Source organism: Syngnathoides biaculeatus, chromosome 12 (genome assembly GCF_019802595.1).
Source record: "Syngnathoides biaculeatus isolate LvHL_M chromosome 12, ASM1980259v1, whole genome shotgun sequence".
In the NCBI taxonomy this organism is placed as follows: Eukaryota; Metazoa; Chordata; class Actinopteri; order Syngnathiformes; family Syngnathidae; genus Syngnathoides; species Syngnathoides biaculeatus.
In genome coordinates, this window is record NC_084651.1 from 24,534,227 (window position 1) to 24,560,443 (window position 26,217).

General features: G+C 40.8%; 1 long non-coding RNA gene across 1 annotated transcript; it reads left to right on the forward strand.

Moving 5' to 3' along the window:
• The first annotated feature begins 1,134 nt into the window (after positions 1–1,134).
• On the forward strand, positions 1,135–24,134 carry LOC133510030 (uncharacterized). Its single transcript, XR_009797499.1, has 3 exons — positions 1,135–1,307; positions 22,611–22,787; positions 22,878–24,134. It is a non-coding gene; the product is annotated as an uncharacterized LOC133510030 (long non-coding RNA).
• Positions 24,135–26,217: the final 2,083 nt, after the last annotated feature.

Consider the following 26,217-nt stretch of genomic DNA (forward strand, 5'->3'; position numbering starts at 1 on the left):
CCACCAAAAGAGAGCCAGGTATGGCTCGTGAGCCATAGGTTCCCGACCCCTGATCGAAAGAATTCAAGATTGAATCGGTAATAGCCGGGATTAACAATGTCCGCCTCCGGCACCGTTAACCTGCGGGCATCAGTGGAAATTCAGCTACTGCAGGTCAAAGATGCAGGAAAGGTGGAAAGCGGGTTCTTAGGCCTAAAGAGAAGAGGAAAGCACAAAACCTATAATTGAATGTGGGGATGTTAAATGTTGGGATTATCACAGAAAAAGCTTGAGAAGAGGTTGATGAGGAGTGTGTCCAGGACAGCAGGTGGAAAAGCAGTTTTGGCTAGAAATTTAGGGGTAGGATTAAAATTATTTTACTCGGGTGTAGATGGGATAAGAAATGGAGCAGGGGTTATTTTAAAGGAAGGGTTAGCTAAGAATCTCTTGGAGGTGAAAAGACTAATATATCCAGTTATGACACAGACTTGAAGTTGAAGGTGTTGTGTATAATGTGAGCATATTCCACACTGGTAGGATGTGACCGAGAGGTGTAACAAACATAAATAAAATGGAAAATAATTCAATTATTAAATGTTTATAATAATAATTAATTCTGATTAATATATAAAAGAGGTACTTTCAGACTAGTAGTCTTTGGAGGTCCAAATTATGGTAGGCATCTATAAATTTGGAAACATTGTGTGGGATCTGGAAGAATGGGTTATTGAAGTGAAGAGACATTTCGACTCATACCCTGTTGGCAGGCAATCTTGGACCCACAGGACCATGGTGATACCCCAGACTGAAGGTTGGGGATGATGTCCAGTCGACGCTAAATTGTGCGAAGTCTCCACAAATGTCTCGAAGATGCTCCGCTCCACCTTTCATTGGAGAGCCTATATTGTCTGTAGGCGTAAATGGGAGTGTCTACTAGGATCGCAAAAAAACACTTTTTTCATAATCGGTTTTAACCGAACAGCTGTGGCAAAAAAAAAAAAAAAAACGATTAACGGGTTTTAAAACCGGTACCATTGTGGTGTTTACATAATTCACCCGCGGGACCTCGAGTTGGGGTGCAGGTTTCCGCACGGACTGTTTTTGTTGTTGCTCTTCCGGAGTGACGGGTTCAGAGTTCCCCCCGTTATGCGAGTAGTGTTTTGATGTCTGCCAATAAAACAAGTTTTGTTCCTGTGCCCGACACTCCGCCTCCGATTCCTTTTCTCCGGCGCTACACCATCGATAGTTAATTTACTCCACGGTAATGGGGTCGTTTGTATACAATGACAAACAAGCTTGTTGAATGTGGCTTTCAACAACGCACTCGTGTAAGTTAAATTTTTGTTATTTTTTTTGTAAAAATGTTTTAATGTTAACATTCTTCTTTCAGACTTTCAGAAAGGGCATTAAAGTATACCGAGCGTTTCCTCGATGCCATGTTTGATGTTTCTTTGATTTAACTGAATGTTCCTTTGAGTCCAACTTTACTCTAACACCGAAACTTGAAAAAAGTGTAAATGATGTTGAAAAAATAGCACAATGTGGAGTACCGGAACCGGAAGAAATGATTGGAAATTTTAACCGTTTTCGAAAGTCCGTTCACGGTTTCGGTTTTTAAAAACCGAAAATCGGTTATAACCGGTTCTTTGTAACCGGTTGCGATCCCTAGTGTCGACGTGTAACAGGCTGGTGACCGGTACAGAGGGTGAATCTGTCCAAAGCCAGCCGGACTAGGCTCCCGCTAAGATAAGCAGTACAGAGAATGGTTGGATATACAGTGTATAATATATATCATACTGTATGTACTGTACGTATAGCTCAAGATCAAAATATGGACAGTCTTTCTGCTGCAGTGAAAACCAGCTAAACTACAGTGAAGAAAATAAGTGTTTGAACACCCTGCTATATTGCAATTTTATTGCCATTTGATTTTAATGTACCAGCAATGACTCATATAAACTCAAAAATAGGCTCTTAATCTTTGCACACACAAAAAAATGAAAACTTTGCTGAGTAATCTCCACTCATACAGTCGGTAAATCACCAAATTGCTCGACCGTATGAAAAACATGACAGGAATGCCACTGTTTAAACACAAGCGATAGTGACAGTTGAATTAAATAAATTCACAGCTATTAGTCTTAGGCTTATATACATTGTACAATGAAGAAAATACGTATTTGAACACCATTATATTGCAAGGTCTCCCACTTAGAAATCAGGGAGGGGCCCGAAATTTTCATCATATGTGTATGTCTACTGTGGGAAAGATAATCTAAAAAGAGCAATGCAGAAATCCCAAAGTATTTTTTTTGATGATTTATTTGTGTGATATAGCTGCAAATAAGTATTTGAACACCTGAGAAAGCCAATGTTAATATTGGTACAGTAGATTTAGTAGCTTTTGTTTGCAATTACAGAGGTCAAGCATTTCCTGTAGTTGTTCACCAGGTTTGCACACACTGCAGGAGGGATTTTGACCCTCTCTTCCACACAGATCTTCTCTAGATCAGACAGGTTTCTGGGCTGTTGCTGAGAAACACGGAGTTTCAGCTCCCTTCAAAGATTTTCTATTGGGTTTATGTCTGGAGACTGGCCAGGCCACGTCAGAACCTTGATCTGCTTCTTATGGAGCCACTCCTTGGTTTTCCTGGCTGTGTGCTTCGGGTCATTGTCATGTTGAAAGACCCAGCCACAACCGATCTTCACTGCTCTGACTGAGGGAAAGAGGTTGTTCCCCAAAATCTCACAATACATGGCCGCAGTCATCCTCTCCTTCATACAGTGCAGTCGTCCTGTCCCATGTGTAGTAACTCCCCCCCAAAAGCATGATGTTACCACCCCCATGCTTCACAGTAGAGATGGTGTTCTTGGGATGGAACTCATCATTCTTCTTCCTCCAAACACGGTTAGTAGTATTATGACCAAAAAGTTAAATTTTGGTCTCAACTTTTTCCCATTACTCCTCTGTATCATCCAAATGGTCATTGGCAAACTTAAGACGTGCCTTAACATGTGCTGGTTTAAGCAGGGGAACCTTCCGTGCCATGCATGATTTCAGGTGTATCACACAAATAACAACAACAGGAAACGTTTGACCTCTGTAATTGCAAACAAAGGCTACTGTACCAAATATTAACATTGGTTTCCTCAGGTGTTCAAATACTTATTTACAGCTGTATCACACAAATAAATCGTTAAAAAATGATACATTGTGATTTCTGGATTTTTCTTTTGAGATTATCTCTCTCACAGTGGAGATGCACCTACGATGAAAATGTCACACCCCTCTAAGATTTCTAACTGGGAGAACTTGCAATATAGCAGGGTGTTCAAATACTTATTTTCTTCACTGTATCTACAGAATAAACATCTCGATTGTTTTGATTCAAATTTATTGTGTTTGTGTTTGAGGCAGAATGAAATGAAGAAATTAAAAATAAAACTGCCAGTTTGGAAATACTGTATTTCTGGAAAAGCTCCATGAGCGACCTGCACCAAACGTTTTTTTGGATAAATGAGTTTGTTCGTGTACTAATACCCCAAGGTGGCATTTTTCAAAACCAAACCCATCAAAATTGGTTCTTTAATTTTTTTTTTATCCGACAAATAGCTGAAATATCTTCATTTCACCGTTAGGAACTCTCTCTACTCAAAATTGAAACTTTTCACGCACATATACAATAGTGGCAACCACTTTCACACAACCACTTCATTCCATCTGCTTACTCATGCATACAGCTTACAAATTTTCCCCCTCTGATTGTAGCAAAACCAGTGACTGCATGATATGTGAAAATCAGGGAATGGCATGACAAGTGGACAACTCATAATGAAAAGGGTTTTGAGGATACAGAAAAAATAAAATGGTGTTGTCTCACAATAGCCCTCCGAGGAGTACATATGGTGCTTTTAACCGGTAACTCCTGTAAATATATTCTTCATTTTCAAATGATAATTTTGTGCCTATTTTTCATTATTCATCAGGTCTTTGACATTCTTTTGTTATATTGTAACTGTATATGGATTTATAAGGATACTGAAAAGATGTGCATTTCTCACGTGTTTGGCTCAAAGAGTGAGCTTTTCCAAACGAATGCTATGCATTTTCACCAAGACATTATGAACAATTATGCACTCCCAATTATTTGCAATTACTTTTTTTTAAAAGGCTCTTTTCAACATGACTGCACCCGAGTGCACAATATAAGGCCCATAAGGCTAGATGAATTTAATGTAGAACCCTAGCAAATATTTTACCTCTGGGGAGCAGGTCCTCTTGTCCGACTTCAGGGACCTCTGACCACACAACTATTCTTGATTGAATAGAACAAACTTGTCACCCACCTATGCCACTTTTTTTTCTTTAATCCCGACCCCGCCTGTGTGCAGTTTGCATGTTCTCCCTGTGCCTGTGTGGGTTTCCTCTGGGCACTCCTGTTGCCTCCCACATCTCCAAAACATCCATTAATTAGAGACTCTAAACTCCCCCTAGGTGTGATTGTGAGTGCGACTGTTGTCCATCTTCGTGTGGAATGTGATTGGCTGGCAACCAGTTCTGGGTGTACCCTGCTTCCTGCCCGGTGAATGCTGGGATTGGCTCCAGTACTCCCATGACTCTTGTGAGGACAGGCGGCTCAGAAAAAGGATGGATGTCATTGGCTGCCATTTTTCTCATGACAGAAAGCCAATCGCGTTATACTCGTCACACCCCCTATTTAAAGGGGAAATCCAGTGGTTTGCATTAACAATAGATCCAATAGGTCATGTAATATGTACTATATCTTGACAATGTGATGTTAAATTTTTTTATCGACAATTCCGAATTTTCAGGGGCGCTGCCATTTTCACGAGTCACATGACCTACGTAGACGTATGTGACATGTGAGGTGCCGTTCAAAATGCTCGAATACATGGGACACCATTATGCTCGGTGCCGATTTCTCGGATTTAACCTCATCTGATGAAGAAATAGCAGTATCGGTTGATCGGGAAGACGAAGGAATACTTTGATATAGAGCGGCGGAGCCGTGAACTCACTTGGCCGGGGAGCTCCCTCCGCTGAGCGGCTGAGCCATGAGCTCGCTTCCCACCGAGCCAGGAGCTTGCTCGGCCGGAGAGCGAGCTCGTCAGACCCCATGTCATTCCGCCAGAAGAACCATCCGAATATTCAACATTATTTATAGCCGAGGAAGCAAGATCATGGCTCCGCCACTCGGCGGAGCTCAGGTTCAAATCTGTATGGAAGTATTACTCTGTCTACCCGATCACCCATGCGGCCGAGCCGCTCATGGCTGTGCAACTCACGGCTGTGTATGGAAGTATTCCTCCGCCTTCCAGATCAACCAAGCGGCCGAGCTGCTCATGGCTATGCCGCTCACGGCTGTGCATGGGAGTATTCCTCTGTCTTCCCGATCAAACGAGCGGCTGAGCCCCTCACGGCTGTGTATGGGAGTATTTCTCCGTCTTCCCGATCAACCGATAATGCTATTTCTTCATCAGATGAGGATAAATCCGAGAAATCAGCGCTAGGCATAAATAGTGTCCCATATAATCGAGCCTTTCTTGCGGCATGGTACACGTCACATCCCCACACGTAGGTTCATGTGACTCGAGAAAATGGCAGCGCCCCTGAAAATTTGTAATTGTCGATAAAAATATTCTCAAAACACTATTAAACGAGAGAGGATTTAACATCACAATGTCAAAATAGAGTACATATTACATGACCTATTGGATACATTGTTAACGCAAACCAGTGGATTTCCCCTTTAGGGCTTTCTTGATGATGCAATTAGTGTCTCTGGCAGTCATCTGTGTAAGCTGCAACATCGCTAAACTGATTAGGTTTTTGTGATTCTCCTTTTTCTGCTCTCTATGAATTATGGATTTATACAACAGTTAAATTTGACAATTTGCTCACTTGCTCTCGGACCATTGCATACCTTCATCCCAAGACAAATTCTTTCAAGTTAGACCCTCCCAACTGTGAAGTTGACTGCTCTGTGTCCTGTATTTAAATTTACTTGTCACACTTGATCTCAAGTTGATTCTAAAAGCTTTGTTCAATACCTTGAATGTCTTTCACCAATAATCATCTCGTCTCATGAAGGTTTTGGAGCTGCCTGGTCAAATTCATGACCTAAATTATATTGAAATCCTCTGGCATGACCCCAAAAAGTCTGCTCCATTCAAAAACCCTCCACTGTTGTGGGATTAAAACAATTTTGCAAGGAAGAAATATCACCACAGATATGTGAAAGACATAGCCAGTTGTGGAAAATGACAGTCTCTTTGTTGCTGCTGAGGGTGGCACAACCAATTATTTCCCTTCATCAATAAAACAACCATTTAAAAACATTAAGGTAGTAAACTTAAAAAAATATTATTAGAATTTGAGACTGGGGCTAATAATTTTTTCACCACTGTAGGTGTTTGATCAAGCTGAGGTCAGTTGTGTTCACACATCATTTAATGGACCTTGCTTTGTATTCTGGGCCAGAGTCATGCTAAGGCCTATCACCAAATGTGCCCCAAAAGTGTAGAATTTTTCTAGATGCAATGGGTGTTTGAAAACAGACTAAAAGTCCAAACCAGTCATCTTTGAATTACTGAATAATGCTTGTGGCAGGCTGATATCTTTGTGCAACAGGGTCATCTATATCATTTCACAAATTTTACCCAAATTGTTACCTTGTGGATTTTTTGAGGCGGGGACAGGGGGTCTTTTATAAAATGCGGAGGCTTAATTGTACTCTGACGGTGCAGATATGATCTAACACAATGTACAAGCTATGGCAAAGGTTCATAAAAGTGATCATTAATAGGACAACATTCTTACTACTATTTTATGAGAAGCAGAATAAAATGGAAAGAAAGTGAATACCAAAAAAGGTGGGAAAGTATAGAGGAACAGAAGTGGAGCTGAAAAGGAACCCTCAGTAATTCAGAACACAAGACGTGATTTTGTGCCAGGCAAGCTTCTTGTATCTGACCTCCAAATTCTCTCCACGCCAACCATTTCTCTCTTTGAGGACCAAGGGGAGGTTGCAAAAACATCTTGCTGTCAGGTGCATACTTGAGCCACGTTGCTCATTTGCTTGTTTTGGAAACATAAAAAAGGACATTAAAAATGGTTTTCCCCTGTCATTCATTTCCTGTCTCATCACTCCTTAAGGGCCAACTTGAGGCTGTTATAGACATTAGGACAGCCGTGCTACTGACAAGGCCATTAAATCTATGTTGGCTGAGAAACCTGGCTGGGGCAAAAGCAGAGCTGCTTTAGCTAACAAAAAAAGAGAGCTGGGTCAGGAAACAGCAATTTAGGTGGGCCAATATGGTGCAGTGAAGACGGTGTTCTTTCATGATTTAGGGCAGATGTAAAAAAAAAAATGGCTGGCAAAACAATCCAGATGGCCTGCATTGTCGGCTTTCTCAAAACCGAGTCAGCGACCGTGGACAGTCATCGCTACAGCAAAGGGCAAGAAAAAAGAATGGGAATCAATACAAAACTGAGATCAGACTTAATTTGAGCCCCTTTACAAGACCCTGGTCAAGAATTCTCCCAACCCCGAAAGGTATGAAATTACATCAAACAAGAAAAGAATGGAGCCCAAAATATTAATAGTGATGGCGCTGTTAAGGATTTGAAATGTTTTTGCAGTAAGATCACCAAAAGTATTGTATTGTCTTCTACCAATGACAGTCTGTCTGATCTCTTGAAAAATTCTGGAGATCATTTAGCAACCAACTGTGAAATCCGCCATTATACACAAAGGGGCCATGAATGTTCTCAAGCAGCAATCAGAGATACTGAAGTATGATTTCATTGATCTCCAAACAAAAGTGCAATGTTTGCATGCTGGTGTTTTTATAAGCAGACCTCTCCCACTTGTACGATTTGGAGATGAACGTTTCTCGAGCCCCGTCAATTAAATAAGTGGTTAAGTGCTGTGTGTTTCATTGACAATTTCTGCCTTTTCTGCAATTTCTGTTTTTGGGAGCTCAGACATTTTTACAAAGCAGATGATTTCTGTCTAAATGGACAAGGGGTTAAGTTATTGGCTGACAACATTTTTTTACTATCTACGTCATTTGCCGGCCCGAAAGGAAAACAATGCAAATGTTTCCATGGATGAAAGACAAACGGTTGCAGTCGTGCCCAAACAATAGGAGGAGCAAGAGCTAAAGCGACATGAGTTGCAGACGGATTTGTCAGTGTCATCCAAACAATTGGAGGAGCAAATGATAAATGGGATGAGCGAGCACTTTCAATGTCCCATCCCGCTCCCTGATCCATGGAGCCAAGCCCAAAGCAAAACTCTCTACAGGCCTAAATTCTTTTTTTAGGTCTGATGGATAGGGTGAAGGGCATTGTTAAAGTTAGAGGCCATCCCACACCACCACAAGATCTTCCTCCCATCTGCCCTCGCCTGAAACCCCTGTCAACTGAGATGCAAAGCGCCATACCTCCACCCATGGAGAATCTTATCTGTGAATCTGACTGCGGGGACTTTCCAGAATAACTCAGACCCCGATGGAGATCAAGCATTTTTCATCCCTGTAATTACAAGGGACACAAAGTATGTCAAAGAGATATGGCACAAGAAAAGTTGAGCTACAAACTTAGTGAGGATAAAACATGAATATAGAACTGCGAGACTAGCTCTTTTTAATATCAAGTCAGTGGGTAATAAATCACTGTTCAATAATGACATTATCACAACCTATGAACTGGACTTTTTGTTATTAGATGAAACGTGGTTAACAAAGTAGCTGTAGTAATATTTTAAATGACCTACCCTCAGCAAATTTTAACTTTATGACCAAGTGTCGAATAGGGAAAAAAGGCTGTTATATTTTGTCATTTTTTCAGTTAAATAAATTATCCTGTTTGATTTTAGCTCATTTGAATATCTGTGGGTATTTTTAGGTGAAGGTGAGTCAAAGGTTATTGTTTTGATAATTTATAGAGCTCCCAGATACAATGAAAAAAATATGGAGGATTTTTCAGAACTGATGTCAGTTATTTGTACTCACTCCACCTATTGTGTAATAACAGGAGACTTTAACATTCATATTGACAACATGACTAAAAATATCTACTCTGTCACATGGGACATAATTGACCTCTTTCAACATTTTTTCTCAAGATGGTGCCGACTCATATGGTCACCTCAGTGTGGTTCTCCCTAGTATTTTCTATGTTTTAGTGTTTTTCAGTCATCTCTTGACTCAAGTACAGAAGTGATGACTTGCAAACCATCAAATAGTCTTCCCGGACTTTTTTCCGAAAACTCTCACATTTTCATGGGATCTTTTCCCTGTGTAACTCAGCGCAGCAGCAAAGGCAACAGCGTCTTTGGTCTGCAGCATATATATAGGCAGCAAGGCCCAAGGGGAAGACAAGCCAGGATCCAAGTGAAATTTCGTAGGTGAGTACACCGACTGGCGCGGCCGTCAATTCACCTTGAGAATCTAAATCCCTCCCAGCAAAAAAAAAAAAAAAAAAAAAATAGCTTCAACTCCTGCACTAAGGACCGGGAAAGACTTCGAACATTCCGCCACCTGTGCTTCACCCGGACCTGGCTTTGCGAATGGATTCTTGATGGAGCTCAAACAGTCCTCACAAAATCTGCAATCTCGGTTCTAAACGACTTTTGCCTTGACATCTGTGGTCATGAAGTCCCTTCAACGCTTCATGGACCATCTCAAGAGTGTCACAGGTTCCCAGCTGGACCGAATGCAGTTTGTCTAGCGAGCTAACACGTCTGCAAATGATGCAGTCAACATGGGTCTGCACTTTGTCCTTGAACACAGCAACAATGCAAACCAAAACTAGTAGGCATTCCAACAACTTCTTCGTTCTTGCAATCAATTTCTTAAACTTCTGATGTACAATTCCACTCCAATGTGCTGCCAGTTTTCTGCCTTGATTTGTTGTTGTGACACCGTGGTGGGCCAATCAGTATTAATATTATATATGATGGGCTGTCACACAACTAGTCACTTTAAACTGCATACACTCCTTGAAGTCTTGGACTATCACTCTAATGGGCATTCATACAGCTTTAATTGCTAGAAGAATGCTTTGCACAACAGTGAGATAAAAGAAACATGAAAAAGTAAAATATAATAATAATAACAAGATTCCTGCGGCACGGTGACCCAGCTGTCAAGCGTTGGCCTCAAAGTTCTGTGGTCCAGGGTTCGACCCAGGGCCCGCAAGTGTGAAGTATGCATGTTCTCCCCATGCCTGTGTTGAATTTCTCTTGGCACTTCTGTTTCCTCCCACATCCCAAGAGCATGCAGTATTAATTGGACACTCTAAATTTCCCCTAGATGTAATTGTCAGTGCGGTTGTTTGTCTATATGTGCCCTGCAATTGGCTGGCAACCAGTTCAGGGTGTACCCTACCTCCTGCCCATTGACAGCGGGGATAGGCTCCACAACTCCCTTGTGAGGATTAGCTGCTAAGAAAATGGCTGGCTGGCTGGCTGGGCAGATGGATGGATAAGGTTCCCACTCAATTGACTGTTGATCCGCTGTCGTACTCAACATGCATGTCGTCCTAGGGCGGCTCCAACTACCTGAGACAAATTTCTTGCATGTTGTTTACATACAAGGCCAATAAAGCTGATTTTGATTCTGACATTAGTAGTCCAGCTCACACTTCAGGTCACATCTTCGACCAGGTCTTTTTTAGGAACGCTGAAATTGTATCAAAAGTACATAAAGCAGAGTATGGCCATTGAGTTTATGGAGACAGTAGCTATGCCACAAAGTGTGAATGCGGAAACAGTTGACTTTTTGATAGTTGACCTTTGGACAGTTTTACCAGGAAAATGTAAAATGTCATGAATGCTAACACTCCTGTTAAAACTAAGACAAACTTGAGGCAACCTAGAACACCGTGGAGTCGCACAATGATGGTAAACAGCTCGAAATCAAAGTGTAGGAAAGCAGAACAAAAGAGGAGAAAAACTCAACTCCAAACTGACTATAATCTCTCCAGACAAAGTCTTTGTCATTTTAATCAAGTTAGTCGGGGCTGGACATTAACTTTTTTCTCAATCATTAATAAGAACAATACTCACACTCTGTTTGCTGAGGTTGACAAACTCACAAGCCCCACAAATTAGATAGCGCCAGACCTCCTAACAGCTGATAAATGCAATTAATTTGCTTATTTTAGTGAAAAATACAATCCATCAAGTTAAACGATTACAAATAATCAAAATGATTAAAACTTACTACATTGGAAGACAACCAGGGAAAACTCGATTACCATCTCAGAACTTGAGAAAGTTGACCAAAAAACTGTAAAAAACAAACAAAAAAAGCTGTTCAGCAGCAGCAGCCATCAACGGGCTGTCTTGACTTAATACCACCTGAGTTTTTGAAAATTAATGAGAAGTTTGTGTAAGCTGATTTGCAGCAAATAATCAATTGCTTATTCAGTCTGGCGAGTTTCCTAAAGTTCTTAAAGTACCTGCCATGAAGCCTCTTCTAAAAAACAGAGTGCTGGACGCTTCCATGTTAGCAAGCTAAAGACCTATCTTGAATCTCCCTTTCAGAGCCAAGATTGCTGAGTTATTTTTAATCAAATAACCGATTTTTCAATTTAAATGGAATTTTTGACAAATCTCTATCAGGTTTCCTAACTCATCACAGTGCAGTATCTCCTCTTATCAAAGTGGTAAATGATATATGCTTGAATAAGCCCTTAGGAAAGTTGTCAGTTTTGTTCTTGTTGGATCTCAGTGTGGCTTTTGATATGGTAGTTCAAAATATACTGCAAAACAGGTTGGAAACATAGGTAGGACTAAATGGAACCCTCCTTCAAAGGATCCTACCTGGAGGAAAGGTATTACTTTGTAACCATTGGAAGTGCTCAAACTCAACAAATGGCATTGACCTATGGGGTTCCTCAAGGGTCAGTTCTTGGACCCTTCCTGTTCAGCATGTATAAGCTACCCTTGAGTCATATTCTCCAGAGCTTTTCTTATCACAGTTATACAAATGACATTTGGTACCAAACTGCACAAGAAAGAATGAACAAAAACTTTTTATTGATAACCAAAGTCTAAAATATTTTTTATTTTGAAAATCAGGTGCATTCACCTCTGTAACACTATTTCAAACTGGTCTTTTCATTATGCAATACACTATGGGGCAACATGCTCATGTAAGAGGCAATGAACCCTTTAAAGAATTGTTTTCATTTCCAACATCCTATGTTTGTGAATTGAGATTTTCTGAAATGACGGACACCAAAAGAAAATTAGCACTAGACTCGATTTAAGTAGCACTCTTCACTTACTTACTGTCACGTATTACCACAGGATGGGACCGTCTATTTGAAAAGAAACAAGCCCTTCCCACTAATTACAACAACTACATTCAGCTTAGTGGTGAGTAGCTAGTCCATCCATCCATTATCTGAGCTGTTTATCCTCACAAGGGTTGCAGAAGTGCTGGAGCCAATCTTCAGGCAGGAAGGAGGGCACAACCTGAATTGGTTGTCTGCCATTTGCAAGGCACATAGACAAAGACAACTCAGAATCACACCTATGGGCAATTTCAAGTCTCAAATTCATGCATGTTTTGGGGAGAAAACCCACGCAGGCATGGGGAGAACGTGCACGTCCTCAGAACTGTGAGGCCAATACTCTAACCAGTTCTGCTACCATGCTGCCATAGATAAGTTGTGTTTTATTCATTTGTTTTTATTTGTTTCTATACGGTCTATCAAAATGGTGCTTTTCGTGGAACCAGCCCATTTGCAAAAAAGATTATCAGGAATTACTAATCTAATGGACATTTGCAGCCAAAGGATATAGTTTTAGCCATTATAGGGGGCAACTAACATAAATTGTAGATTAGAATCATATTGCTACCTTCTTGGCCGCGTCACCCTTGAAAAAAAAAACGTTTGTCTCAATTGGATTCTTCCTGGTTAAATGAATACATTGATTGATTGATTGATTGATTGGCAGTAATTATCAAACATCCATACTTTTTAATGTCTGCATGACAGGAAAAACACAATTACCAAGGAAGTATGCATTATTACCATACGTTTTAAATTTTTTTACACTGGATTTCCCGTTGGGGTCGTTTATCGTATTGTCAAATACAACTTTCTAATCTTACAAAACAACCGCAGTTATATAAATTTTTGCACGTATGTTTATCAGGAACAAATTTCCTAAAGCAGTCAAGAAACAAAGATAGAGCAAATGGGATGGTGCCATCATTTATCATTAAAGATTAAACTAAATGAACATAATATACAAAAAGTCACAGGAAAAAGAAGTTCATATAGAAGAAAATATACTTCAACATACAAATGCAGTGATGGTGTATTTGTGTTTATTATCAGTGTCTCTCTCTTGTCATTCAGCTTCCACCCACTACTTCACTGTTACAGATTAGGCCGCTTAGTGCTCACCGCAGGGCAAGCTAATCACTAAGAAAATAAAAGGGCTAAGGAGGGTGGGGGCACAGAGAAAAACAGTGAGAGAACGAAGCATAGTGGTATTCAACCCCCCCCACAACCCGCTAAACTCCCCGTCCAATCTCACCCCCATAATGCCCAGAGGGCACCGTCACGGTGACAGCGGTGTGGCAGTAATCTTTCACTGACGTCTGTTTTTCTTCCTTTCTTTTCCTATTTTTAATGGTGAAGGGGAGCGCACCCCTCTGACTAACACGGATACAGTAATACAGTATATCATATGTCTGAACACAAGCAATCCAAGTCCAGACAAACAGATGTGTGCAAGCAAGATTGCAATACCTACCTTGGAGCACACAGTGGCTCAGTGCTGGGTTTGCCTGCCAGAAATGCCTTTGCTGTCTTGTATCTACAAATACTAAATTCTCATACAACCGATAACACGTTTATGCAGTGATTCCGCCGGAATACGATAACGTCTCACGCTCAAATCCTTGAGTTAGTTGCAAAAAAAAAAACAAATTATCACAAAACTCTTATGATCTCTTAAATATAAGTATTTCACATAGTGTTCACAATTCACTATTTTACTTATTGTGAAAAGTTAACTGATCAGTACTGTTGTACAGTGGGGTACCACCTTAAGCGTAGTGCTGGACACCTTTGCAGTCTACACGAGGAAAAACATTTACAATAAAGATTCACTTGCCATTGCAGAGACAGATCACAAAACCCAAATGTCAAATTATTCTGTTGAAACTACCGCAGGTATACTTCCTGCTATGGTGTGACACACAGCTAAATCAGCTATTACCAAATCACCTAACTCAAGAACCTTGGTTTCTTATCTTTTTTTTTTTTTTTAATGGAACTCAAAGATTGTACAGATTCCATCCATCCATCCATTCATTTTCTTAGCAGTTTATCCTCACGAGGGTCACGGGGAGTGCTGGAGCCTAACCCAGCTCTCAACGAGCAGGAGCCAAGGTACACCCTGCACTGGTTTCCAGCCAATCGCAGGCCACATGGAGACAAACAGTCACAGCCACAATCACACCTAGGGGCAATTTAGAGTGTCCAATTAATGTTGCATGTTTTTGGGGGTGTAGAAGGAAACCGGAGTGCCCGGAGAAAACCCACGCAGGCACGGGGAAAACATCCAATCTCCACACAGGTGGGACCGGGATTGAACCCGGGTCCTCAGAACTGTGAGGCCAACACTTTACCACTGTGCCGCTTTAAAAATATTTAAAATCAGCTGGGATTTGCGGGATGTCCATGTAGGATATTGTTGTCACAATACAAAAATTCTGACCTCCATAATATACCTATAATACGGGTACTGAAATAATACTATGTAAAAAGACTAAAACATCAGTAAATGTGAACTCGTGAACAACAAAACATGGAACTTCATCTATCCATCCATTTTCCATACCCTTTATCCTCACAATGGTCGATCAGCTAACTCTGGCTGAGAGGTGTGGTACAGCCTGGACTGGTCGCTACCCAATTGCAGGGCACATATCAACAACAATAAAAATTGTTCACACCTGGATGATCACAATGGACAATTTAGACTTCATCAACCTACCAAGCATGTTTTTGGAATGTGACTATATATACAGAAAATGTACACACACACACACACACACACATACACTCACACACACACACACACACACACACTGCAAAAGTTCCTGCTTGAACAATTTTTGGGGGATCGGCGAAATGAACTAGTTCAGTTCATAGTTCGTAGTTCATTACATTTTGAATTAAATTCACAGCTCCAATAATTAACAAGTTAGTTCTTTTTAAAGAGGAAAGTCTTTATTTTGAATACAAAAACAAAACACAGTGAGTGAGGACTGATGGTGAAAGTACTTTGATACTGGAACTGCATTCCTGGCTGACTATATTAACAAATTAATTCATTTACTCTTATATCACAAAACAAAATCAGTATTATCACTGTGTGGTTGTACAGTGATTTAACTAAATTATTGTGATACAAATAATTTTCCAAGTAATCTATTTTTGCAATTATGTACTATATTATAAAGGAAGATTCACTCTCATTTAGTCAGGTTGAATATTACAGACGATTCACAGTATATTATAGAACAACAACATTGCATAACACTCTGGCTGCGCTGTGATTATTGCGCATGCGTTCCTGGTAATGACAATACTCGTATAAATTTCGCACACCCTAGATACGGATTGTTTGATTCTGGGTTTTTTTTTTTTGTTGTTGTTTGTTTTCCATGTCAGTTTTATGGAAATCTTCAACAGTAAGTCCCACATTAAAAGCTTGGGGAATTGTTCTCTATCTGCCGAACTGCAGCAAACAGGACAGGTTATTCTTAAAGTACCAGTACTAAAAAACGTGGCTATCGTTAGATTTTTGAGAGCGAAATATTTTGCCACTTTTCCAATACCGGGTTACAGTCCCGTGCAACCTAAATGCAGGCATGATGGTTTCATGTTTCTGGAGGAACATCATCTTAAGAATGAAAGAGTGCTCAAGTTTTTGTTGTATACCCCCTGTAAACTTGCTGAACTAGATTAAAATGTAATTGGAAACTCAGCGGTTTCTGGTGATTTCTTCCTACATCCCTCAGAATTGACCTCCTTCTTGAGTTCAGTGCGAAGCAATGAGTCCTCATATATATCGGTAAGCAGAAGGTAGCACTACTGACAAAAGAAACAAACTAGATTTAAGAGTTCTGTCGCTCGGTTTGAGCCAAACATCTCCATAAATCCTAATACATCGCCTTTCCCTGTGGAACGAAAAAGAAAGTGAGAGAGAATGCATTTCTTCTTATCTATCTGTCTTTCACTCTTTCCCCAGTGTGAGAGACAGAAGGGAATAAATGGCTCCTCTCTCCTCGGTGTCGGCTGACAGTGCAGCAGATGGTGGTTTAAGCAGTGAATTTATGAGCACCACAATCTTAATGTTGCAGAAAGAAAAGAAAAGGACTTGCATCAAACGCCACTGACAAATGCACTTGCTAATATTAATGCACTCCTCATTCATCCAATATGCTGCCTAATTGCTTTTCTGTACACAGTAATATGGCACCTGCTGCTCAGTCTGGGTCTCGCGTTAGGGGGTGGGAAGGATAAGAAGGGGGGGATGAGGAAGTGGAAGAAATAGATGAGACAGTGTCTTACTCACACTTCTTCTTTCAGTCTTTTCTCCTTTTTTTCCCCTGTGATAGATCCAAGGCTGCAGATCATGCACCAGACCTGTCAGCGCTCCTAATTAAAATTTCATACTTAAAGCTCTGAGAGGGGGCGCAAAGAGTGAAAGTAAACGATCAATTATGAGTTTACGGGAGAGGCTATCTCACACGCACACACTAAAAGAGTCTGACACACTAAAGGAGCCACAATCCAACTTTAAGTACAATCATACCTTGAGAATCCACAGGCTTTATCAAAGCTTAACAAGGCCATCTTGCCAGCAGATCAAGTCAGAATACAAAAAGATGAAAAGAATCAGCACGCCTGTTCCTGCATGGACTCTTGTGGGTATGACAGATGCAAAGGAAAGCACTGTCTGTCAAAAAGTTTGGCAACTTACGAGCATCTACTGACGAAATAGTTTTTCACACAAACAAATTAGTGCAAGGTATGCTTTTGCAGTATGTCTAAAGCCATCGTTAACTATTCAGCAAAAATAGTGAAGTTACTATTGAGTAATTCTATCAAAAGTATAAAAATCAGGTAGAAATGATATGATCATCCCCAGCAGTAGAAGGGTTTTTTTTTCCTCAAGTCTTTTTGTTGCTATTTTTTTTCCTAAGAAAGGGGTGTGGGATATTATTCATGTGTCTCCCTGCTGAAATCTCACGGTTTAAGAAGAAACAGACGAACATCATTATTTTAGTACTTTGCATCACGTTTGGGGTCCATCAGGGGCCCATGCTAGCCCCCTATAGTCCCTCCATTATCTGCCCTCCAGCTGCTGATAAATGCACTAAATTGTAAAATAATGAGTTTTTAAATTGCGCACAATTATGGATGCAAATTGAATAAATCCTCCAAACTATAGATTGTCTTTCCCCTTCATATCACGTTAATTGTTTTATGTATAATGGGGAGTAACAGGTATTTTCTCTGTAAAATCTTTTTGGTGTTTGGAACATGTTTATTTGATTAAAACACAACAGAAAATTAAATGTGCAGCATAAATCGTTACTTAGCTTGGTGAAGAATTGATGTAATTTCAGTATGCATGGAATGAATATATACATATATATTAATGAATAAGTGCACAATAGGAATTGAAATGAAAAATAAATACATAATTCCACACTCATTCTACAATAGCATTGGCAGAGAAATATGAAAAGAATATTCATGGAAAACGTTGCAAAGAAGTGGAGCTGCAACCACTCACATCACAGCGGCAAGATTCAGGCTGCCAAACTGTCAACTCACTGGGGTCTTTTATGCACTGTGTCTGCCGGGACAAACCACAAACATGCAGGAAGGGTTAAATGGGGATTTGAAATCTCCTGCTTGTGCAAAGATGAAGCGTTCACCCGGCCTCAGCTGGGATAACGTACACTGTCCAGGATTCCATAAACTGCACAGTAATTAAAATTAAAAAAAAATGATAAATAATGAATAATAAATAAATAAATAATGATTTATTACTAAGTAAGTAGTTATGTGTTGAGTCAAATGATTCAGGTTTTATTTGTTATTGGAATTTATTTTATGATTAATGTAATTTGGTGTTATATAAAATTCTATGTAAACAAACTCAGAATATTTTAAAATAAAATTGCTCTTTGTACCTAATGCTACAGTGAAATATTTTTTTACATATATTGAATCATGAAATGACATTTAATATGTGATACATTTCTAAAGACTTAAGATGAATATTAGTGCAGGTATATGGAATTTAGGTTAATAATAAACAGCGGATGAAGATTATCAAATAGTACCGCACAAAGTATCAATTATTCATCTCAGAAACAGCGAGTTGTAATAATGAAGCAGCAGACAGCAGAAACATCAGGCCCGCAAACAGGATTCACTTTGAGGATTTGATATACACACATACTTTGTTGCACTCCTCTCCCTAGTGTGTCTATGTAGGTGGGTAGATGTTTTTGCATGCATTTACGTCGTCGTTGTCTGGCTCCTGTTTGTGTGTGTTCGTGCGTGAGGTTGTGTATGTCTGCGCGAGCGCTACCTAACTCTTTTATCCGTGAAATGGAGAACACTGAGCACCCGAAGGCACACGTCAACATGCCAGAACAGCCATCACCTCAATACTTGAGTCATATCCAGCTGTTTAAACACACAATCATAAAGGCAAACAAACACAAAATCATTCCTGGCTCTGTTTGAGCATGAATACAAGAATACAGAATTGATATAATTAAAGTGATAAACTTATTTTCTTTTATGGCACGATTCCACCCTCATTACAACTAGTGCAATCAACAATGATTTTCCCCATGAGAAAAATATGTGGTATTACTTCAAAGGATAAAAGTGTCACTCACATCCTATACAGTATTTGGTTCTAATAATGAGTGTCATTCTAGCTACCAAACTAACATGGAATCAAATTACTGATGTTATTGAAACACTGCATGATCATAGAAATGATTTCTCTGAAGAGCTTGGTAATTATTCTGGAACTCGGAGTGGTACCCAGAGAGTGTAAACCTCCACTAAGGTGCATGTTTGAAATGGAGTGTTATGTGAAATAGTTTTGTTCCCAAATTGTTTATGTTACATATATGCACGATTTAGTGTTAAAAGTAGAATTTTTTCACATTTAAAAATCTACATCCTATTGATAATGATGACACCACCATGTTATATACCACCCAACTGATAACTACAAGTAATTGGTGGCACATAGTAAGACCAGAGCACATTTGCAATCATCACCTTCACTTTGCAACTGTCAACTAATTACTTAGAGGAACAACAAGTCAAGTTAGAAAGTGATTAGAGAGAAAAGGAGTAAGAGTAATAGATTTTGTTGTTTTTTTTCTGGGGGGGGGGGCAGACAAGGGACTCATCTAAATTGGGACCTGTGCCATGGATCTTTTTTTTTTTTTTTTTTTAATTCAAATCACACTACTCTCTCCCCTGGCGCCCCTGTGTGCCAACTGAGAGATTTGCTCCAAAAAGTTGGCTTTAATTTTTAATGAAACACTTGTGTTGCTGCACCTGGGCATATTGGCTAGGCTGGTCCATCAGGTAAGGGTTCCCCGGAGGGTCATTAAAAGTAGGGATACAGCGCATATCGGACCTGCTTGGGTGCCAGGAATAGCCTGTGAGGCCTCGAGAATCACCTGCAGACGTGCATCTCTGTGCTTTTAGAATGCGTTTGTGTACATTTATGTATGTGTTGTCTATTCCATCAATTTTGGTAATGTTTTTCCTTTATGCTCCTTAATTACCAACTGGAGGCTAAACAACTGAGCACGATATTTCCAGCTGTCTTGCAGCATGGTGTATTCACCCAGTCTTTTGTGTTGATGCATAGCACATCATTGGATTCTTTTGTACCATTTGGTAGCGTTATAAAGAAAACAAAATATAGGAGTTGTGCTCCTAAATTATGAGGTTCACAGTGGTGGAATTTCCGTGAGCTTCTCCCCCTCAATTTTAAGTAAAATTACTGTCTACCCTGAAGTCAATGACAACAAAGGAGAGAACTCAGTGGTATTCTGTATGAAAAACTCAGCAATGTGCTAGATGCCAATGACACTGACTTGCATTTTGTAGGGTAGAGTGAGGATTGTAGCAGAGGTTTCCAACAGCCATTGAGTTCAAAATTTGCAATACCCAAGAGGGGACTGCTTCCACCAGTCAGTTTTTGAGTTACTCCCGCGAAACAAACAGGTGGGGTCCAGAGTTTGATTCCTGGTCTTCAGAACCGTGAGGCGGACAGATGCACCACCGTGCCACCACAAATATCATGTTCTCCCCGTGTCTGCATGGGTTTTCTCCAGGCACCTCGGTTTCCTCCCACATCCCAAAAACACGCATTCATTGGAGTCTCTAGGTGTGATTGTGAGTGGGACTGTTGTCTGTCTTCGTGTGCCCTGCAATTGGCTGGTAACCAGTTAAGGGTGTACCCTGCCTCCTGCCTGAAGATAACTGGGCTTGGTACTCACACACAAACACACACGCACACACACACACACTGATGAATGTTATCTATAAATTATTATCCTCACAAGGGTCATGGGTGTGCAGGAGCCTATCGTAGCTAACTTCAGATAGCAGTGGAACAGCTGGAAAGCGTTGGCCTCACAGTTCTGAGGTCTCGGGTTCAATCCCGGACCCGCCTGTGTGGAGTTTGCATGCTCTCCCCATGCATGCGTGGGTTTTCTCCGGGCAATCCAGTTTACTCCCACATCCCACAAATATGCAACATTAATCGATTACTCTAAATTGCCCCCAGGTGTGATTGTAAGTGCAGCTGTGTGTCTCTATGTGCCCTGCAATTGGATAGATAGATAGATAGATAGATAGATAGATAGATAGATAGATATAGATAGATAGATGATAGATAGATAGATAGATAGATAGATAGATAGATAGATAGATAGATAGATAGATAGATAGATAGATAGATAGATAGATAGATAGATAGATAGATAGATAGATAGATTGAACCTATGAACAGTGTGTGTGTGTGTGTGTGTGTGTGTTTACACAAGAGCACATTACATCGTAGGACAAAGACAGTGACTTTCAAATAAATAGTAATACCAAGTTTTCTGTTTTGTTTATATAAATGTTATATACTTAATAAATTAATTGCCCGATTTATCTACTATTGGAGTTTTTATCCTGCCAAATTTCAGTATTGGGGTAGAAGAAAAAAATCCACATCTATTTGTTTGTCTGTTTATACATATTTTTATTTTGTTTGTTTTCATATGGAGTGCCAAATTATTGGATAATTTTTTTGTGGATATAAGTCTCAAAGTCGAAAAAAGGAGATCTTTTTTCCATGATCCTTGTTAATCGAGGACAGTAACTTCCCAATTGGCATCCAGCAAAAAGGAGCGCTATCTCAATATTGTATTCTGATGCATCAATGGTTAGATCGGTACATTCCAAATGCTTTGATTGGTCAACACGGTCCTCTGTTATGGCCTCTTAGATTGTCAGATCTCAATTGATTTTTATCTTTGGGGGCATTTAAAGGCCATTCAAAAATAAATCATCTTTAGAAACGTATCAGCAATGCTATTTCAAGCATACCTGTAACTCCAGCTGATCTTATAAATTTTCTTCAATCGTGACATGGATTAAAGTCCATTTTTAAAGGGAAATTCCAGTGGTTTGGATTAAGAAGGTATCCAATAGGTCATGTCATATGTACTGTACCCTGACAATGTGATGTTAATCCTCTCCCATTTAATGGTGTTTTGAGAAGATTTTTTTTTATCGTCAACTAAGAATTTTCATGGCTGCCACCATTTTGGCAAGTCACATGCCCAATGTGTGCAGATGTGACGTAATAGGCACGGCAACAAAGTCTTGCTTACGTTGGGAAACAATTGTGGCCAGCGCTGATTTCTCTGATTTAACCTCATCTGATGAAGATAAAGCAGCATCGGTTGATCGGGAAGACGGAGGAATATGTCCATACAGATGTGAACCTGTGGCTGTAAATAATGTTGAATATTCGGATGGTTCTTCAGACGGAATGATGTGGGGTCTGACGAGCGAGCTCTGGCGATGGGCCCACTCGCCGGAGCTCACTTGCCAGACCTCACTTGCGGCCCCAGGGCTCGCCGGAGCTCGCTCGCTCACAGCCGGTCGCTCGCCTTTATGTTTATCAATCGAGAAACCGACGGCATCAGTGGTATGTGGCGATGGGAGGAATGATGATACTGCATGTGACTAAAACGGGCCAATCGCGAGAAATGAGCTGCGCAGTTTTCCTCGCAAAGCAACTTTATTTGAAGTGTGGGCGCCAAGCTATGCAGAGATGCTTCGCGGGGCAATGCGTACGTCACATGAAACAATGCGGGTGTTGTCAGCCACGCGACTGTGGGAGTACAAAGTGGCCTTCAGAACTTTCAGGCTTGTCTGTTACCCACTTGGTCACTGTCATGGTAATATTAAACCCTTCCTCGTCCAATGTGATCTCAATTTTGAATTGCAGCCCTCCGCCTTCCCCACTGACCTCTCCCGGATAGCCTTTGTGATATCCCACCTGACGGGGAGAGCAGAGACTTGGGCCACAGCCGAATGGAGCCGCGGTTCCGATACCTGCTGCACCTGGACGTCCTTTGTGTGTGCAATGACGCAGGTGTTTCAACACGTGTCCACGGAATGTGAGGTAGCGGCTGCTTTGACCGGCCATGTGAATGTGCTATTGATTTACTGCCCGGCACCTCACCCCTGCGGGGGAAACTCTTCTCTCTTACAGGCCCTGAACACCAAGCCATGAGGGACTAAGAGGAGGGAGTCACTGGCACACTCTCGTAATCCCATTCCTGATCTCCCGTGTACTGACTCCTGCCTGCCCGCTGACCTGCCTCCTACGCCTGATGTTTTTGTTACTGCTGCTCCTGTTGACTGCCTGCCTGATCTCCGACACTGGACTGAATACGTTTCCCGAACTGCCTCTACATCTCCCGAGTTGTGCATTTTGGGTCCAACCTCGTGTTCTGGCCGTGACAGTCACATACTGTATTTACTCAAATTGTTATTAATGTATTCATATATCTGCATTGTGAAAGGCCTGTGAACTTTTCCGTCCCTGGCAAGATGCTGCCATTACCAGCTGATCAGCTGCCTGCATGACCTCTCCTGTAAACGTTTGACACACTGCTGTTTGGTGTCAAGCTGGCCAGTTAACTGCTGGTGGCTAAGGCAAGCTACTTCCCACTATCATGGCACTCCTAACATATGCAATATTTTAATTACTCCAATAAGTTATTGTTAAGTGTCCTTGGATCTCTTGAAAGGTAAGATAAATGCGATTGTCATATTCAGCATCATCATCGTTATTATTATTGCAGCTAAGCATGTGTAATACACTTCAATAAGTCTCACATTTACTAGGCGAAAGTAAAAGCTAGCCTTACACAAGGTATATATATGGGTGGAGGAAGGTTTATTGATGACAAGTTTAAAAATTGCAAACATCTTCTGTGTCTCTTATCACTGTTTCATTCTGTGTACAATACAGTACTCTCATTTCTGCCATAATGGCGAGATACTGCGGTGTAACCATATCCAACAATTTTATCTTCTACTGGAGGGGCATAACCTTCTTCTAGTGCTTAGGGCTGTTTTCCAGGGGTACTAGAAGGAACATGGTACTTGAATAACATTTTAGTGTATTACCGAAAGAAAATATGCACGTGGGCACAAATCAGTGTTGTTTTTTTTTTTGTTTGTTTGTTTTTTATTTTTTTGTTTGTCTTTTAGAATGGGGATTCACAAATCTATGAGGAATTTAGAGTATTTGTATCCAGTACACTCTTAGATTGCTTTCTTCCACCATACAGGACTAATGCACTATTTGTGCTGATGAATTGTAATTCAAGTTAATTAAAAAAATTTAAGGACTGGCATTACTGTACAGTTGATGTTTGTCCTCCTTTGTTGATTTCTGCGGCAGGATCTAAGATTAAATATTCAATGATGGCTAATATGACTTGAATTTTTGACTTTTGAATTGAATGTATAGATTTCCAAAATACAGTTGAAGTTAAAGTTTAAGAACCTTATTTACTTTAAAATCCATCAATCAATCTAGAAACAGGTTCAGATACACATCAGAGTCCATAAAGTAATCTCGTCTATGTCTGACAGACACACACGCATACACGTATGGAATTACATAAAAATAAAAACTCCAGAATCTGTCATTATGATCAAATTATTGAGCCAAAATTATTTTGCAATTGAATCACTTACTACTCTATAAATGAAAGTAACAAACCCATTATGCTAAATTCTCACTGAGTTTGACAGGCTGAACTCAAGAGTTTCAAACGGTACCCTGGCAAGCTGATCTGGACTTAACTGCATGGTGAATTTGTAATCCTGGCCACTTTCCTTAGAGAATATGTGTGATACTGCAATAGATGTAGCTCGAATTCACAGACAATGGCTCTATACTTGCCCTCTACCTTGAATAGCCTGATGTCTAAGAGGACTAGTGCTTTAAGACGGTCAAACCCACACTTCAGATACACACACAAGCACACAAGCACACACACGCACACACACATGCACGGACACAGATGCATGGTAAGTGGTCCCACAGCCTAATGGAGTTTAATTACTCCCAGTGCATCCATCAGGGGCTCCAGTAGGAGAGTGGAGTATTTTATCACCACTTTTAAGGGTTATTAGTACAAATACACTGTCACCCAGCATTACACTGCAGAGCTTGAGGGTGCCGTGCCCTCACCACATTCATTACAATCTCTATCAATATCTATCAGAACTGTACACTCCCTCCTTTTACCTCTTCCCTCAATATCTCTTCTTACACTCTCTCTCCCATTATAAGACCCCATATCAGCTTCTCTTCCTCATGCCATGCTTGCTCTCTCAGACACACACACACACACACACACAGGTACACGCACGTACGCAAGCATGCGTGCGCGCACACAAACACACACATACACTTGTTAAAGTTTTGGTCCATTTGTCTGTCACACTGAATTGGAGCTTGGGAGTTTATCAGGGACATACCTAGACAGTGGCTCTACAAGGCCACTGGTCATGCCAGTGAAAAGGAGCACTTAAGACAAGGCTTGAACACCAAAAACTGAACTCAATCTTCAATTTTTAATCTCAGTCACTTATACATATGTTCAAATCTATACACACACACGTGTGTGAATATATACCTGTATATATATATATAGAGAGAGAGAGACAGAGGTTTTCCAGTCTATCTGTGCTGACCAGTACAAAATGGCCCGTGGCGTGGTATAGGTCTGGTTTGTGGCCACCCCTAATTCTGATGATAATGAATTTTTGTTCAGGTATTTACAGATGACACTGGAGATCGTCAGAGTGAGCATTGGCTTTGCATGAAACAGACCAACACCTCCACCCATCCCATCTCTAAAACCAGGGCTGTTAAAAGAGGATGACTGACTGAGGAGGACTGATCCCCTCCCGGATGACCGAGCTTCTCACCCTATCTCTAAGGGAGAGCTGGAACACCCTGCGGAGGAAGCTTATTTTGGCCGCTTGGATTCGGTATCTTGTTCTTTCAGTCATGACACACGGGCTCCTGCCATTAGGTGAGGTTAGGAACATAGAATGACTGGTAAATTGAGAGCTTCGCCTTTAAACTTAGCTCCCACTTCACCACAACGGACCGATACAAAGTCGACATCACTGCAGACGCTGCACCGATCCGTCTGTCGATTTCCCACTCCATTCTTCCCTCACTTTTGAACAAGACCCCAAGATACTTGAACTCCTCCACTTGGGGCAGGATCTCATCCCCGACCCGGAGAGGGCAGGACACCCTTTTCTGACTGAGGACCGTGGTCTCTGATTTGGAGGTGCTGATTCTCATCGCAGGTGCTTCACACTCGGCTGTGAACCCCTCCAGTGAGCGTTGGAGATCACATCTTGATGAAGCCAACAGAACCTCATCATTTATAAAGAGCAGGGACGCGATGTTGAGGCCACCAAACCACACACCCTCTACGCCTTGGCTGCTCTGAGAAATTCTGTCCATAAAAGTTGTGAACAAATGGTTACAAAGGGCATCCTTGGCAGAGTCC